Raw genomic sequence first — 16941 nt, forward strand, 5'->3', positions numbered from 1 at the left:
CATTTTCCCACAAACTTTTGAAAACTCTCATATTCATTGCTGGGTTTCATTTTTACAAATACAGGTATACTAATGTCTGCAGTTCCTATAAACCTTGGGTATCATGTGCTGAAAGGAAGAACATCCTAGAAATGAGATTCAGAGACTGTCTTCTACAGACTGTTCTGCTAAGTAAACAACAATATTGTTGTTGTTGTCATTGTCAGCTGTGGTCAAGTCAGCCCTGGACTCATGGACACCCCATGAACAATGAATACTGCCCAGTCCTGCCCCATCCTCATAATGAGTTGCAGATCAGAAAGTATGTGATCCATAGAGTTTTCACTGGCTGACTTCAGAAAGTAAACCTACAGGCCTTTTTTATTATTCCATCTTACTCTGGAAACTCCACTGAAAGCTGTTAAGCATCGTAGCAACATACAACCTTCCCTGAAAAAGGAACAGTAGACCATGCATGAGGTGCACTAGGCAGGAATCATACCCAGGTCTTCTACATGAGGGGACTGATCATCCTATCACTGAACCATCAATGCCACACTACACCCAATATTATTCAAATGTTGCTACAGGTATTAATGGAAATATTCCATAAATAAAGTGCCTAGCAGAAAGTAGTTGACCAAATAAAAATTAATTCCATTTCCATTCACTTTTTAAATGATATTTCAAATTACAAGTTATAACAATAGTGTTCAATGAAACACCATTTTTAATCAAAGTCCTTAAACAAAAGACTACAAAACAAAATGTCCCCAGGCTCTGAAAATGTATGGTACGATTCTGTGGAATGATAGTCAATGATGAACTTGAGAATGTGGCCCCAGTTAAAATAATACAAATGCACATACAAAAATGGAAGAATATACCATGTTCATGGATATAAAGGCTTAGTATTGTAAAACCATCAACACTACTCAAAGCAATCTATAGATATAATGCAATCCCAATCTAGATTCCAAAATCACTCTTTAAAGAGATGGAAAAATGGATCACTAACTTTATATGGAAAGTAAAATGACTGTAGATAAGCAAACCATTATTAAAAGAAGAGCAAACTTAGAGGCCTCTAACTGCCTGATCTCAAAATCAATAACACAGGCACAGTGATAAAAACAAAGGCACAGCCAGGTACTGGTACAAAAAAAAAAAAAGGAACAGAATTAAGAACCCAGAAGTAAATCCATTTACATACAGTCAGCTAATCTTTGACAAAGGGCCAGAACACATTAAATGGGAGAAGAGATAGTCTCTTCAATAAATGGTGCAGGCAAAACTAGAAATTCATTTGCAGAAAAATGAAGCAAGACCCATATTTCACAGAATATAAAAAATAAAATAAAATAAACTGAATTAAGGACTTAAATGAAAATCTTAGAACTATAAAGAATGTTAATGAAAAAATAAGGACACTTAGAGGCTCTGATACATGGTATAAGTACACTACCAAATATATCTAAAAACACACAAAAACTAGGAAACAAAATTGATGATAGGCACCTCCTAAAAATTAGACACTTACATGGATCAAAAGAGTAAAAAGAGATTCCACAGACCGGAGAATAATTTTTTGTGATGACATATCAGAGAAGGGACAATTCTCTAAAATTTATAGAAAACTTTAACCTACAAGAAAAAGACAAATAACCCAATTAAAAAATAAGCAGAGGACATAAACAGAGACTATATAACAAATGTTCACAATCATTAGCCATTTGAGAAATGCAAATCAAACAACAATGAGACATCATTGTACCCCAGCACTAACAGCAAAGTTCAGAAAACAACAAATGCTGGTGAAGATGTGGAGAGACTGGGACCCTCCTACATTGCTGGTGGAACTGTAAAGCAGTGCAGCTGTGGAAAACATTTTGACATTTCCTCAAAGAGTTGGAAATAGCAACACTGTAAGATCCAGCAGTCCCTTCTACTGGGTATATAGCCCCAAGAAATAAGAAACAAATGAGTAGATATATGCACACCCATGTTCATCTCAGCAGTATTTACTATAGCAAAAAGATAGAGACAATCTAAATGTTTATCAATGCAACAACAGAAAACAAATGTTGGTACACACACACAGTATAATACTACACAAAGCTGAATAATAATGATGAATCTGTGAAACATCTCATAACATAGATGAACCTGTAGGACATTATACTGAGTGAAATTAGTCACAAAAGGACAAATATTGTATGAAATAATTATTGTAAATACTCAAGAATAAGTTATCATGTTAAAAGAAACATTATTTGAGGGGGAAAAAATTAATATTATTTGATGTTTACAGGGAATTTGAGGGAAAGGAAAGTGATTTACTGGCAGGAGTTAACTCCGGTAATGGGGAAGGCAATATACAAGTAGAGGGAGCATAGCAGATGATGAAGACAGGTAAAGACACAGAGAGGAATTCCAGGATTAAATAGGATAGAAGTAAATATTGCAATATACATATCCCTGTGACAGCAGTGTTCTATTGGTAGATACATGAACAGATACACAGGATGAATAGGTATGGGAAGAGAGTGAGGATTACTCACTTGGCTGAGGATATTTTTACATGGGTATTGACATTTGCTGCAGACACATCTATGAATGCAGTAGAGAATTGTTGTTTTTGTTAGGTGCCATCGAGTCAGTACTGACTCATAGTGACCCTGTGCACAACAGAACAAAACACTGCATGGTCCTGGGCCAACCTCACAATTGTTACCACGCTTGAGACCATTGGTGCTGCCATATTGCCAGTCCATCTTGCTGGGAGTCTTCCTCTTTTCCTCTGACCCTCAACCTTTCCAAACATTATATCTTTCCCAAGAGACTGGTCCCTCCTGACAATATGTCCGAAGTACTAGAGACGAAGTTTGGCCATCCTGGCCTCCAAGGAGCACTCTGGCTGCACTTCTTCCAAAACAAACCTGTTGGTTCTTTTAGTAGCTCATGGTACTTTCAATATTCTCCGCCAACACCAGAACTCAAAGGCATCAATTCTTCTATGGTCTTCCTTATTCACTGTCCAGCTTTCACATGCATATGAGGTTAGTGAAAATACCATGGCTTGGGTCAGGCACACCTTAGTCCTCAAGCTGACATCTTTGCTCTTCAACACTTTAAAAAGGTCTCATGTATCACATTTGCCTAATGCAATACGTCATTTGATTTGTTGACTGCTGCTTCCATGAGTATTGATAGTTGATCCAAGAAGGATGAAGTCCTTGACAACTTCAATCTTTTCTCTGTTGATAAGACTGTTGCTTATTGGTCCAGTGATGAGGACTTTTGTTTTCTTTACATTGAGATGCAATCCATACCAAAGGCTGTGTTCTTTCATCTTCATCAGTAAATATTTTAAGTCCTCTTCATTTTCAGCAAGCAAGGTTGTATTATCTGCATATCACAGGTTGTTAATGAATCTTCCTCCAATTCTGATGCCACATGTTTCTTCATATAACCCAGCTTCTCAGATTATTTGCTCAGCATACAAGTTGAATAAGTATGGTGAAAATATACAACCCTGTCGCACAGCTTTCTTAATTTTAAAACATTCAGTGTTCCAATGTTCTGTTCGAACAACTCTCTCTTAGACCATGTATGGATTCCTCATAAGCACAATTAAGTTTTCAGAAATACTCGTATGTCTCAATGTTGTCCATAGCTTGTCATGATCCACACAATCGAAAGCCTTTACATAGCCAATAAAACACAGGTAAACATCTTTCTGCTGTTCTCTGTGGTAGAGTATACAGGGGACAAAATTATGACAACTTCCTAGACATTACCAAATACCTAAAGGGAATGATTTATTGGGCCTTGTGGTTCAGGGCCATAGTTTTGGACGACATCATGGTCAATTGGCATAACATAGTCCAGAAAGACAATGTTCTACACCATTTTTTGGTGAGTAGTAACTGAGATCTTAAGGTCATGGGTGGCCATTTAAAATGCAAGCATTGGTCTCTCCATGTGTGGTAGAAAAAAAGAATGATTAGAATCAATTAGTCCAATGGACTAATGAAACAAGAGAACATCAGTCTCTATGACTTTGAGACCAGCAGAACTATATGGTACCCAGCTATGACTATCAACACGTCTGTAGGGATCACATTAGAAGGTCCCAGATAGAATAAGAGAAAATATTGAACAAAACTCAAAAATTAAAAAAAAAAACAAAAAAACAGGGCTTACTGGTCAGAAAGAGACTTGAGGAATACAAGACTATAGTCCTTGGTCACCCTTCAGGTCTGGAATGGAACACAACATCTTGGTCCAATTTTTGGCCAAACAGTACATAGTTATATAGGGAGACAACAACACTAGTAATGCATGCTCATCATGGAATGGTTAATGATTCAATAACAAAAGGGAAACATTTACCAAAGGACAAAGTTCAGAAGAGGGGAAAGAAGGTGGAATGGAAATAAGAACCACAGGGAGGAAGTGAGATAACTGTTGATACATGGAGGGGATTGCAATCATTGAGATGAAACGAAGTATATGATTTGGTGAATGTAAAACTGATGATCTGCTCTGTAAACCTTCACTCTATTCAAAGTAAAAAGTTTCAAAAATAAATAATAAAATCAGATAAATGCAAAACACTAAGAACCACTGAAATAAATCACCAAGATGACAGAACTCAGTCTACTTGCCAACCCAGGTAAAATAGAGAACTGCTCAAAAATAAATTACCTAACCATCTAGGCTTCTTATTTGGTATGGAAAGGTCCTAAGGATTCTTAAGGAACCACAAGACCCAATATTAGTCTATTGATATTAACATTTAAATAAAAAATAAAAAAACTTTTTATTGTGAATTGAATGAAAATTTACAGTGCAGATCATCAGTTTTACAGTCAATAATTTATACGCAGTTTCTTTCAACTCATTGATTACAATCCTGTTAATGTAACATCATTTATCCCATTTTCCCTATATTTCCCATTTCCTGTTTCCATTATTCTTTTCTAACCCTTCCAAACTTTGTCCTTCAGTAAATCTGCTCTTTTGATCTCAACTGGTTGATTATTCTAAGGTGTGCATATCTCACTAGTGTTATTATTTACCTTATAAACCTGTCTGAAATAGAGTCACAGGGGTGAATTTAGTTGTAGACCTGAAGTGTAACTCAATATCACAGTCTCTGGCATTCCACTGGTCTCTATCTGATTCTATTGTGATTTTGAGCATTGATCCACATTTTCTCCCACCCTAATTCATGACCTTCTGTTGCAATCTCATTCAGAGCAGTTGTACAGCAGGATATCATCTCCAGGTCTTGGAGGATGATGTTCATGTGGTCTATAATCCATTGGACTAATTATTTCCATCTATATTCAATTTTCTTCGCTTTGTCTTTCCTTCAATCTGGAAGAGACCAATAGTTGTACCTTAGATGGCCACTCATAAGGTAAAGGACAAAACAGTAGACTAATGAAGTAAGTCAGTACTAAGAGGCAAGCTTTACCAGCCATCATCTATGTACTTGTTCTCATCCAAAAGCATGAATACTTCCCAAGTAGGGCCAACCACTTCAGAATGAGAATCCAAGGAGAAAAGTTTTCTTGATATTTCCTTCATAAACTTCAATTAAAGCATGATCCTTTTGTTTATCTGGACATACATTTTAAAAGAAATTCGTATAAGACAGTTTCCGTTTTTTTCTTTCACTTTTGTGTCCCTTTTTGGGAGGTGGGGAAATATAAATCATATGTCTTGTCATCTCCCATTTTAATGTCACCTAACTGGAGAGTTTAGATATTTGAAAAGGTTAAGTGAACTTGATTCATCTACTCCCTAAGATTGTCGTTTGGGGAACTGACTGATTGCAGTTGCTACTGGGAGAGGAGATTGAATTCACACTCCTCAGATGGTGCTGTACTGAGTGATTTGTGTTCCCCCTCTATCTATCAGTATCTGCCTAGATACAAGCAACATGAGAACCAAAAGCTTGTGAATATGGACATTGCCCAACCCCTGTGAGATATTAAAAGGTCAGGTTCCAAGGCATTAAGCAGCACTGGAGTTAGTGAGGTGGTACATTCATAATCATCTGGAGATATAATCAGTCTGATAAAGTATTAATAAACCAATTGCTGTTGATTCAAAACAGATTCATGGCAACCCTTGGAGTGGCAGAGTAGACCTGTGCTCTATAGGATTTTAAGTGTCCGATTTTTCAGAAGCAGAGCAGCAGGTCTTTCTTCCAAGGCACTTCTGGGTAGATTCAAACCTCCAAATTTTAGGTTAACAGCTGAGTGTGTTAATCATTTGCACCACCCAAGGACTCCAAAAGGAACATATGTAGTGAAAAATGATGATAAATTCTCTGGTTGCAGCCAAGCACTCAACAAGACTGGGGCTAGACCACAGTGATCAAAGGAAGAATAGAGAGAGCAATCCTAGTATCTTACTGATGACTATATGCCAAACTAGATGCACAAAGCTGGTCACTTTGAGATATGAGGCAGGCTGTCCCTTCTTGCTAGAAACTAGGGGCTACCAAAGGAAATATCTTCTCAGAATTAATAGAGGAAATTCACCTCTTCCCCTCCCACACACAAACCTTTCCATACCCTCCATTCCATTTCCTTGACCTTTGCTTTTGAGAGTTGCTGGGGTTTTTTCCTCATTATTTTATTCTTCATGTTCTCTCTTGCTTAGACTCTTTACCTTCCTTTCTTTCTAAAGTTCTCTCTGTAATTAATTTTTGTCTTCTTTGCCTCCATTACCACTCTTCTCACTTTTCCAGCCTCTGTAAAATTTTGTCTTTGTCAAAATCATAGAAAAAACAGCATCCATGCCCAAAAAAAGTTCTTACCCTCCTAGGTGCTATTCAACTATTTCCCATACAAATATTATACACATATCAAAGTAAATAGCCTTGGTCTTATTTAAAAGTCATTAACATGTTAATAAGCATTGGCTGCATTACTTCTGATTGGCTGGCTGTGAGAGTGCCTATGAGGAGAACAGTTTAAGGAAGAGGTACTAGTCACATGGTGAGGGCAACAGATAGATGTGAACACAGTTGAGATATAAAAAGAAGCTAAAAATCAGTAATCTCTAGTGATTGATTAAAGTCCTGGTGTGGTGTCTTAGAATAAGCACTGGACTGCTAACCAAAAGGTCTGTGGTTCAAACCCACCAGGCACTCCTCAGAAATGTATATAGGGTCACTATGAGTAAGAACAGACTCAACAGTACTTAACAACAACAACTGAATGATTGAAATGCAAGGAGGAGCAGTAAGAGAGATATTAAGGGTAACTCCCAGATTTCTGGTTTAGGAAACATAATCGAGAATGGGCTATTTATTAGCTGAAGAAACCCAAAAGCTCACTAAGTTTAAGATCATCCACAATGTCTCCTATCCGTTTCCTCTGCTTATAAGTTCCCCCTTCTCCCTCTAGATCTACCTTTATTTAAATCAGATGCTGCTTTGAACTGTGGATCCTCATGTTGGCAATTTCCCCATTATAGTTAGAAAGCTAAATGACCCATTTTATCTCTCGATGTCATTGATACCTCCAGAGGAAGAAAATGCTATTGCTGATCAGATGCATGACCAAATATCAGTTCCAAAACAAATGTGTATGATCAGCCAGATTGGCAGAGGAACTGAAAATGTGTCATAAATTCTCTGGAGTATACAGACAGCTTTACCCCTGCAGGTTATCAACAGATAATGTTTGGCCACAATTAACCCCAAATTTTATTTACTGGAGTTCTTGGCTGTAGCTGCTGCCATAGAAAAGAGAATGGAGTCAGTCCTGGATAGATCCAAGACTAGAATATCTATTCCAGCTGGGAGATGGCCTGAGGCAAAAATCTGATGCCCAAAGGGGACCTGATATACTCAACTTTGTTCAACATTGGCATCAGTATATCAAGGAGTCTATCTAGTAGTTGAGTTCTGACAACAAGTCTTCAGGCATTAACCATGCTCAAAATCATACTGGTGACAACTTTATGGTTCTGTGTATTCCACCAGCTTTAGAGCAAAATCCCAGTAGCAGATGGAAAGACAGAAATCATGCAAGTAAAAGGTAGACTGACTAGCAGGACCCAGATTGCAAGGCTAAACCTAATTACGTATCAAGACAAAAGTCCAATCGCAAACACTGTACAAATGTGCCCATAGACTTTGGCACAAAAAAGCACAGCACTTTTCAGGACTCGTGTAAGTATACTGACTCCAGGTTTATAGCAGATATTTCTGGGCTCTTTGCCATCTGTTTAAACCCAACCTTTTTTTTTAAAAGGATGTCTACATCTAATTAGACATGGCAAGCCATCTACCAAAGATTCTGGTTTTCCCATTCACATTATATATTTCTTTTAAAAGTGGTTGTCCACCTGAGCATCCCATTCCTTATTCTGTCTTAGTCTAGAAGTTTTGCTAAAACCTGTTCAGCATCATGTTGTTGTTGTTAAGTGCCGTCGAGTCGGTTTCGACCCATAGCGACCCTGAACAGGGTTTCCGAGGCTGTAAATATTTACGGAAGCAGATCGCCTCATCTTTCTCCCGCGGAGCAGCTGGTAGTTTCGAACTGCGGACCTTGCATCATAACCGCTCAAAAAACTCCATCTACAGTCAAGCGGTGGCTGCACTTGAGAAGCATTGGTCAAGAATGAAACCCAGGTTCTCTGCATGGAAGGCAACAATTCTAACACTTAACCACTACTAGAAAGGGTTTTAAATGTATGTGCTTGAGCCAGGGAGTCTGGCTTCATAGAATGGCTGTGCAACTGATTATCTGTGTAAACTAAGGCAAGCTAATCAGCCTTTCAAAGCTTCTATTTTATAAACTATAAAATGAGGTTAACAAAACTATTTCTTCATAGATTGTTATAAGAACAAAATAAGAAAATCCATGTATGATGCTTGAAATGTACATTTCAAAGTGAATGTGCTAAATAAAACTGAGCTATCATCATATTACTTTTTTTTCAGTCATTAGGCCCCTGGTAGCGTAGTGATTATAAATCGGGCTGCAAACCTTAAGGTCAGCGGTTCGAAACTACCAGCCGCTCTGCGGGAAAAAGATAAGGCTTTCTACTCCCGTAAAGATTTACACCCTCGGAAACGCTGTACAGGGTCGCTATGGGTCGGAACCGAATCAATGGCACTTAACAACAACAATAACAACAACAAGGCCAGATATCAGAAACGGTAATAAGTTATGAATCATGGTCTGAAGCTGATGCATTAAAGAACTCCAGATCCTAACTAACATTACCCAACACCTGTAAGATATTAAGAGGTCAGGTGCCAATCAAATGTCAGAGCTCAGAACTGTCTTGTGGCATACAGAAGCTGAATCTATGTCCAGATATGTATCCAGACTCCACCTGTTGGCTTGAATAGGGCTTATCATGCTCAGTTCCTGCCTTACTCTGGATTTTTCCAGAGGCTGGATACAATTGAGGACTCTCTGGGTGGTACAAATTATTAATTTGAGGACTCTCTGGGTGGTACATTCAACTATGAACTGAAAGGCTGGAAATTGGAGTCTACGCAGAGTTGTCTCAGTAGAAAAGCCCACAGCAATCTACTTCTGAAAAATGCTATGGAGCATAGTTCTAATCTGAAACATAGGGATTCACTATAAATTGGAGCTGTTTGTACAGCAATTGCTTTTTGTGTTATAGAAGTAAGTCCCCGTCTGTCTTGCAGACATTGCTATTGTTGTTAAATTCACTGAGTTGGTTCTATCTCATAGTGACTCTGTATGGGATTTCCAAGGAGGGGCTGGTGAGTTTGTACCACCGACCTTTTGGTTAGCAATCCAGTGCTTGTTCTATACTGACACGCTTGTAAACATTAGGACCTAATGAGTAGAATTTAGGAAGAAAGTGGCTGACTTCAATGGAACTTCAGAATGGGAATTTGAAGAATTTGTGGGCAGTACACTGCCCATAAATCTGCAAACTTATATCAAATGATACTCTTTCCTAATCTTTTCATCAGTACTCTTGAGTTTGAAAATTATACTTCTGCAAGGAAAATGACCTCAGGAAAACTCTGAGGCACGCAAAGGAGATAGAGGAAACCTTCAGACTGGGAAATATTGTCCCTTTCCACAGAAGTGCCCCAATAAGAATCCTTTCCATATCTCAACATTAAAGTATTAAATAATAAAATCTATATAATTCTCTCTCTCTCTTTCTTTATCTCTCTCTCTCTCTCTCTCTCTCTCTCTCTCTCTCTCTCTCTCACACACACACACACACACACACACACACAAGGTTAAAGTTCTAACTCATCTGTCAACCATTAGGATGTGATTTTCTTCTGTACTTAACAGTCTTCCCTTAAAGAACAAATTATACTATCCTGAAATAAACACTAATCTTTTAGTCCACAGAGAAAAGGCAACAAACAACTAAATATCAGCTCATCACAATGAGCTTAAATGAAGCATGGATTTAAGCTGCTCTTATGTGTATAACCCATGATCTTTATTAGAGTTTACTTTACATAATTACCTCAGGGAACTATGAGAAGCCCAGGGCTGTTTTGAATCTTGATTCATTTTGTGCTGCTGTACTCTGGGAAGTAAATATAAATCAGAAGGTTCTGCCAAGTTACCAAGATTTCCTGAACTATCCACCACAAAGAGAGAATCACAGTATCCTGGGATCATTTTGGTATCTAAGCCAAAGTAAAACTCAACAGATTTCAGAGTGTATTTTACCTCTGAGAAAAAAAAAAAAAAAAAAAAAAAATTGCAGAGGGGCCAGTTAAAATTATGACAGTGAGCATTTATATAGATTTGCTTCTCCAAAGATAAGATACAGGACTCTGAAAAGTCCTTAAAAGAGCTGTTGCTTGAAAGAACTTTAACAAAGAAGAGCTCAGGGGAAAAAGACTAGAAGACAAGCTGCTAGAAACTGCCATTTTTGGAAGTCACAAAGAGTAACAGTGGGCTTTAAGACCTGAGAGAATACAGGGTTTTGCAGAAAATAGTTGAAGGACCTGAAAGCATGGAAAAGTTTGAGGAGATAAAAATCCCAAGAGAAACCACAGCTAAATATACACGTCGCACAACCAAAACTATCTTAGAAGCATAAGAGAAGGCTTTAGGCTAAGAAGAGTCTCAGACCAGCTGTCCACAGAGGAATCACTCTTGAGGCAAATAGGAGAAAGTCAATCTCCTCTGTTTATGTAGATCTAGGGGGAAAGGGAGTTTGTCTAAGAGAGAAAAAGTTGTATATCCATTACAGTTCAGAAACTCTGGCAGGACGTCAAGCTATATGTCTCCTAGTAAAGGTTGCAAGGTTTTACATGATGCAAAAATATATGTCATTAATAAAGCAGACTAGCCCTATTGAATCCCAGTTTTAATTTCGAATTAAGGGCGTACTCAAAATGTATTATGTTGGAAGTAGCTGATAAAAGAATTAGAGGTCATTGGATCTGGTGGTTTTAATATTGTTTCATGGAGCCTTGGGAGCCTACAAAGAAACCTCAATGACTACCTTATTTTGTCGCTGACCCTTCCACTCAGAGAGGTTAAAGAATGGACTAGGTTTCTACTGGTCATTAGTGAGCTAAAGCCACAATGATTCAGATTCCTCCCACTGTGCTTTTCTGCTTTCCATACTCAATATGATTTTTTTAATAGAAATTTTTTTTTCTCAGAACTCATTATTCAAGTTTTCTAAAATCCCCAGGATAAAAGGCATGGGTCAAATTGTCTCCACATGGCTTGCAGGAAATATAAGACTCGGGATGAGTCATGACCCAGAACCACAGAGGTATCTTTAGTACTACCCTCACTACTCCCAACAGAAAAACAAAATCAATGAGAAACTTCCAAGATTTACATTCCCATAAGAATTTTCCATGGGTTATTCTGTAGGCAACCCTACCTATGTAGGATTGGCAGCCACATGTGACATTTCAGGTGGTTACTGTGCATCTTCCTGCTTAAAATAGCTCTTCCTTTTTATTGAAATAGGGATTAACATTTTGGCATGAGAAAACAAGGTCATGATTTCAGGAATTTCCGGGGAGGTAGAAAGCATTAATCTATCAACATACAATAAGTTTTTTGGTGAATTAGCATATAAGATCAGTCACTTGCCTTGCAGCAAAAAATAGTGGAGGGAGCTTAGGGGGCTCCTAGGTACCTTTGAATATGAAGGAAAGAGAAGGGAGGATATATAGGTAGATATTTATTTCACATGAATGAATGGATAAATGAGACAGGGTGAAATATAAACAAAGTAGAAAGATTTATAATCCTACAGGAGAGCTAGAGCCAACCTGCGTAATAAAACGACGACACTGTGTGATTAGAAGGAAGAACCACAGTGGAAGACGTGTGGTTAGGAAAAGACTAGAGAGCAAAGGTCTTTACCAACTTTCAGTCTTACCCATGGCCAGGCTTGGCAAATTCTGTTCCCAACACTGACATTAATGCAGTGATCACTGGAATTGAAGTCATTGTGAAATTGTTAAAAGGAATATGGGTTACAATATATTTATGAAATTATCTGATTTGCTAGACAACATTTCATTTCTATGTTTGCATATGTGACGTTGTAAATGACTGGGGAAATAATCTTCAATTCCATCTATTCAAAGATTTTCATTTCCTAGCACAAGGTCGGTGGTTCAAACTTACCAGCAGCTCCTTGGAAACCCTATACTAGGTCGCCTTGAGTTGGAACCAATTCAATGGTTCCAACAACAAATAATAATCTGATAAAATGAGGCCTTTAATCAAAGTATACCATGCCTCTAACAGAAATTCTAAGCAGTTAAATTTTGAATGTAAACACAGGTTTTTGAATGCTGGAATAAGTGTAAGGATTTACACCCTCGGAAACCCTGTACAGGGTCGCTATGGGTCGGAACCGACTCGAAGGCACTTAACAACAACAACAACAGCATAGCCTTCTGAAATGCCCACTGCATATTCAGATTGATTTTTGGCTGTCCTTGTGATGTCTACTAAGCGGTCCAAAACTATGAATCAGCCAGGGTGATGTGACCAACATTGCCATCATGCTTTTCTAGGTACTTCACATTTGTTAGCCTTTTGTGTGCCACACACAAAATATGTCTGTTCCCCTCTGTGAGAGGCTTTGCTATGGCTGCAAGTTCTTTCTGCTAGCTTCTTCATTCCAGTTTTAAATTTCATGCAAAAGTCTTTGCCTTCATTGCTTCTTTTTTCTTGCATCTTTTCTTTTGTTTACACTTACCCATGCAAACTATCTTAAGGTATTCTCTGTGTGCTAACAGCCTAAAGCAAGGTTGAATTATACGGCATTTTTAAAGCCATTTTGAAAGTCAATAGCTTTTGTTGGCTTTCCTTATGACTCTGAACAGTTCTCAAAGAAACCTCCCAGTCCCCTACCTACACGTCACTGTTTGGAAGCAACAATCAAGAGTCAAATTCTGTGCTTTCCTATTGTGAATCAATGTTATAGGCTCTGTGGTTGTCTAGTTCTATGGACCACTATAATTAGCACATTCTATGAAGCACACTACCCTATCACACTTATGTGTCCTAAAGAAATGTCTGTATTATTTCATATCATTTGGATATCAACATTTATTAGCACATTATCAGTGAATCACTCATTTTAAATGATTGTCCAACACTCCTAATGTTATGATAAAAGATATTGTTCAAAAATTTAAAGACATCATGAAAACAGACATTAAATGAAACTCCTGTGTCTGCTAGCCAAATGAAGGTGGGAAAAAAATCTTTCCTTTTTAAAGAGGGAAAAGAAAAGCAATGATATAATTTGTTACCAGACTAGCGTTCTGCTGCAATTTGTTAGAGTAAGAATTTCTGAAAGCCTGCCTAGTGGGAAGGCTCAGTTCAGAAAAGCAAAATTTCACTAACAGGCTCACAAACCCACACAGACAATTACATTTTCTCTCCTTTAACTTATAATTTCTTTAGACTCTCAGGCTAATACAGTAGGACTAGAGAGGTTTGTTATATCTTAATATGGAAACCTTCTCAGGCTAATACAGCAGGACTAGAGAGGTTTGTTATATCTTAATATGGAAACCTAGTGTAGCGCTGTGGGTTAATGCGCTGATCTGCAAAGTTGATTTGAATTGCAAGGTTGGTGGTTCAAGCTCACCAGCCAATCCTTGAAAATCCTTTACAGGGTCACTATGGATCACATTAACTTGACACTTTATAATAACAATAATATAAAATACTCATTTGCTATCTTCTGAATTGCTTTTCATTTCTAACAACAGAAACTCAGTTTAAGCCAATAAAGCTGATGCCAGTTCTATTTGGTTAAAAATCTGGAACAGCCTGTCTTCTGATTCTAGTTTTCACTTATTCCAGCATTCAAAAACCTGTGTTTACATTCAAAATTTAACTGCTTAGAATTTCTGTTACAGGCATGGTATACTTTGATTAAAGGCCTCATTTTATCAGATTATTATTTGTTGTTGGAACCATTGAATTGGTTCCAACTCAAGGCGACCTAGTATAGGGTTTCCAAGGAGCTGCTGGTAAGTTTGAACCACCGACCCTGTGATTCAAACTGACCTTGCAGTCCACTGCTTATCCTACAGCGCCACACCAGGACTCCAATCAGATTATGAAGTGTTTTCATTAGGCTATAAGAGAACTGGGCAAAAATCTTTCCCAGTTGAAGCCATTATGGAGTGTATTGTACGTTCCTCTAAACCACTTCACCATAGCAGTTCTGCTTTTTGCAAATAAAACTACATGCTCACCAACCCTATTACCTGAGACAAGGACAAAAAACATTAGTTTCTGCTAGATGATGGAATTTAGGTGTCTTTGACCCAACAGAACTTGACAGAGCAAAGAGAAGTTGATAAAATTCTACTTTTTATAAGAGGAATCTCAAACTGTGGGAACGTTTATTTATTTGTTACAAAAGCTTGTCAAATTCCAGAAGCTTTAGTACCTTCAAATGAAAAACACAATTGATACATTATGGGCTTAGTGAATAGTATCTTTAAAAAATATGATAGGGTAGACATATTCCACACAGAATATTTGAAAAGATCAAGTACCCAGAAATGCATCGAATAGATGAAAAAGAAAGTTCTCCTTTCTAACTATGAATATCGAGTTTGTGTTAACAACCAAAATTCTGCTAATCATGGCACTCACAGGCACAAAGAAATTTCTAAAATGTCTCATGAACTACTTGAAGTCAGTGAAGTAGTATCAGATTTAAAACAAGGGAAAACCAATAGGATGTGCTTAATGAACTACCTATGTTATGAAGGCCACCACTCTAAATGATAAAGAAAATGAAATATTCAGACCTGATTAATTGGTAAACTATTTAAAATCCTTGTACTCCTGGTATGGTGCTGTAGTATCAGCACTGGACTGTGAAACGCAAGGTCGGCAGTTCAAGCCCACCAATTGCTCCTTAAAACCCTATATAGGGTCGCTATGAGTCAGAACTATCTAGACGGTACTTAACAGGAACTACATTTAAAACCCAGTGACATTTTACTGGGAAGCTTTAGTTCCTTCAGTGTAAGCTAAAAGCAATGAATTCTCCAACGCTCCAAACTTTAGACTGTAGCAAATTCATTTCGCTCACGCATATAATAGTATTTATAAATTATTAAATTATAAAGTGAATGAAAATTGACGTCAGTAATTGTAACAAAGTAATGAGGCAATTTCCTTGTGATAAGGTAAGATAAAGATTAGATACCATCTCATAAAAAAAATGGGAAAGGTATTAATATATTCTTAAATTATTGCCTGTTGTTGTTGTTGTTGTTAGGTGCCATCGAGTTGGCACTGACTCATAGCAACTTATAGCGACCTTATGCACAGCAGAACGAAAAAATGTCTGATCCTGGGCCAACCTCACTACTGTTGCCACACTTGAGTCCATCAATGCTGCCACCTGGTCAATGCATTTTATTGGGGGCCTTTAAATATAATGAAAACATTTCACCTTCTAGCAACTGATAAAAATAACCAATAATATAATACAAATTGATAAAAATATCCAAATGTTACTACTACGCACTGTGGAAAGAACAGTTGTTTTGCACTGTTCACAACCACATCTGCACAAACAGATGCTAAATTGCCAGGAGAAACTTCGGTGGGGGAAAAAGAAAGTAAAAAGAAAAACCAACTTTTAAAACTAGGTGTTTAAATGTTTAGAAATAATGTACCACTTATGTTAAAAAAAAACAAAAACAAAGACCAGCGTTCTTTTTTTATTAAAAATTTTCTTGCTATAAAGGTAATGCATAGTCACAATAAAAAGTCTAGCAAAGCAGAAAGAAGAAGCAATATGTTTCTCAAATCCACTATTTAACTAAAATGTTGGGTATTTCCTTTTTTGGCAAAGCATAGATTTTTAATATCTTTATTATCATATAGAAAAGATCAATCAAAATAGGGAGTGTTCAGGAGTGCTCAATAATCAACAAACTAATCTAAAACTCAGAGGAGCTTTTATATCAGAGCTATAGAAATAGGTAACACAATTTGGGACAAAAGAAAATGTGTGAGAGAGAGAAAGAAGAAGAAGAAAGAGAGACACACAAAGAAAGAGACTGTGAAAGCAATTCCAAATAGGAATTCTGAACATATTTCAAGCAACATAAGTTTAATTGAAATTGTGCATTGCTTTTCTATGAGACACTGAGTCTTCAGTGTGATTCTATTCCTCAGGGAAACCAGCCAGCTCTGGAAAATTGATTGCTTTAGATCTTTCCATTATAAAAGGGGCACTCATTTGTCCTTACTGGAATTTGTATCTATTCAGGATATGGATGTGCCTTCCCTGCCCAAAGTGCTTCTGCCGGCACCAGCAACATGGACTTAAGGAATGTCTTATTCCCCATCATGTTATCCCACCTATTTCTGCTTCTGACAAGAAAACACAATCCTCAACAAATGTAGTAAGGAAATGAGCTCACATCCACAAGATTCATTT

The sequence above is a fragment of the Chrysochloris asiatica genome, unplaced genomic scaffold, assembly GCF_000296735.1.
Source record: "Chrysochloris asiatica unplaced genomic scaffold, ChrAsi1.0 scaffold00022, whole genome shotgun sequence".
Classification (NCBI taxonomy): domain Eukaryota; kingdom Metazoa; phylum Chordata; class Mammalia; order Afrosoricida; family Chrysochloridae; genus Chrysochloris; species Chrysochloris asiatica.